This window comes from Mandrillus leucophaeus, unplaced genomic scaffold, assembly GCF_000951045.1.
Source record: "Mandrillus leucophaeus isolate KB7577 unplaced genomic scaffold, Mleu.le_1.0 Scaffold1729, whole genome shotgun sequence".
Classification (NCBI taxonomy): Eukaryota; Metazoa; Chordata; class Mammalia; order Primates; family Cercopithecidae; genus Mandrillus; species Mandrillus leucophaeus.
This window is the reverse complement of record NW_012101731.1, coordinates 58,734-60,905: the sequence shown is the minus strand read 5'-3', so window position 1 is coordinate 60,905 and position 2,172 is coordinate 58,734. Positions and strand designations below refer to the sequence as shown.

Genomic DNA, 2,172 nt, shown 5'->3' with positions numbered 1-2,172 from the left:
TGAAAGATGGAGGAGCAAGTGGCCAGAGTTTTGTTCCGACTTGAGGGGGATTTCATATGAAGGACTGTAAGGAAGATGAGGTATGAGAAGCTGGAATTCCAAGCTGAAACAGATAAGAAGTAGAGAGCCACAGGCCAAGATCAAATGAGCAACAAGTAGAGAGTCTGCATTTGAACCAGGCAGTCTGACTCAGGGTCCACATGTCATCTCAACCATGGATGACCACCACAGACACCTTGTTTCTTTCTTATCCCCCATATTCTGGCTTCTCTCTTGCTATGTACACTCTCCTAAGTCTCCACACACCTGGGGCCACCCACTGCCACAATCCTGTTCCCGTATCTCACCTTGACTGAGAGCTAAGCCAGGAATGAAGCATCTGAAATAATGTTGAAGGAGAAAAGCTAAAGTGAGTGGAGAAGGACATCACTTTGTGTTCTTTACTTTCTGTCGGCCACTGCCTGTCTCCCAGTCTAGACCCTACCTACAGGTGCGGCCTCCAGCACAGCTCATCTCCGCACTGTCTCCGTGTAGAACCCATGTCCCTGCTCAGATTAGATGTACGAAATCCCCTGGTTGTAGATTTGGGGGCCTGTGGAAATGAATCTCTCATAAAGTGCTGAAGGGCACAAATTAACACAGCTTGAGAGAAGTGGCCTGGAGTGAGCTTCACTTCACACTAAGCCAGGACCAGATTATTAGTCCCAACAAAATAGTTTGTTTATAGTCCCTCTCGTGGATGCCAGAAGAGGAAGACGGCAGATAGGAGGCAGGACTGACTTGCAGCTCCCGCTCGGATGGACAGAGCAGCATGTGGAGATTCACACTGTGGACTTTTGTGCCAAGAACTACCATAGGACATACCAGGAAAGCTAAGAGAATCCAAACACCCTTTGAAGGAGGAGGCTTGCCACTGCAGGCTCCGTGCCAAAAACTGAGTGTCAAAATATGTGACACTGTAAAAGGGGGATGCTCCACCCTCAGACACACATCCTCACTGGGGAACCTGAAGGTCCAGATGGTGCAAAAATGATTTAATCTTACGTGGAGGTGAGATGAATTTAGAGAACCAAGCAAAATACACAGGTAAGGGAAGCAACAACAAGAGCTATGCAGGGCACTCTTGGCCCCCAGGGAAGCCATCTCTGACTTTGTCTTGCAGGGGTCCTTTTGGAGGGCTGCCAGTGGAATTGGGGAAAGACCACAAGGAGAAGGAAACTTTCAGATCAATTTTGTAATAATCTTGACTAATGTGAAGTTTCCTGGAAAGAACCTGGGGAGGGGAAACTGGGGATGTAGACACAAGCACAGAAGCTGAGGCAGACAGAGAGGCATGAAACCTAAAAGCCCTGCTTGCTTTCTTAATGAGGGGCTTGTAGACTGGGGCAAGTTCTCAGCCCTGCTCACCAGCTGCCTGGAAATAAACTCAGTGCTACTGGGGGCACAAAGTGGAGGTGAGACTGGCCTTTTGTGCTGCGTGAGAGCTGGGTGAAGCCTGTAACTGCTGGTTTCCCCCACTTCCCTGGTGATCTGCATGACACAGCAGAGGCAGTCATAACCCCCTGGAAACATAACTCCATTAGTCTGAGGACCACACCCCAGTCCCACACAGCAGCCAAGGCAACCCTTGCCTAAGAAGAGTCTCAGGTCAGACACCCCAATTCCACACAGCAGCCATAGCAAGCCTCGCCCAAGGAGAGTCTCAGCTCAGACACCCCAATTCTACACAGCCGCCAAGTCAAGCCCCACCCAAGGACAGTCTGAGCTCAGACAGGCCTAACACTGCCCCCACACCTCATGGCCTTCCTCTACCCACCCTGGGAGCCAAAGATAATCTCATGCGAGCTCTGAGGTCCGGCCCATTGCCTGAGAAATCAGGATACTTACCCAGGTAACCCTAAGGCAAGCTTGTGTCTTCCCTACACTACTGCAGCTGATGCACTCTTGAAAGAATCAACTGCTGGCTGGAGACCAACCAGCACACTTATAAAAAAAAATACAGCCAAGGACCCTCACAGGGTCCACTTCACTCCCCTGCTACCTCCACCACAGCATGTGCTGGTATCCATGGCTGAGAGACCTGAAGACAGATCACACCACAAGGCTCTTTGCGGACACTGTCCAGTACCAGCCCAGAGCCCAGTAGCTTTGCTGGGTGGTTAGATGTGGAAG

At 50.5% G+C, this 2,172-nt stretch overlaps 1 protein-coding gene across 1 annotated transcript in view; it reads right to left on the bottom strand.

Moving 5' to 3' along the window:
- The window catches only part of LOC105537472 (olfactory receptor 2T29-like), a gene marked incomplete at its 3' end in the record, with an annotated part of 12,216 nt that overhangs the window by 1,097 nt on the left and 8,947 nt on the right, over positions 1 to 2,172 (bottom strand). The gene's annotated exons all lie outside the window — the stretch shown is intronic.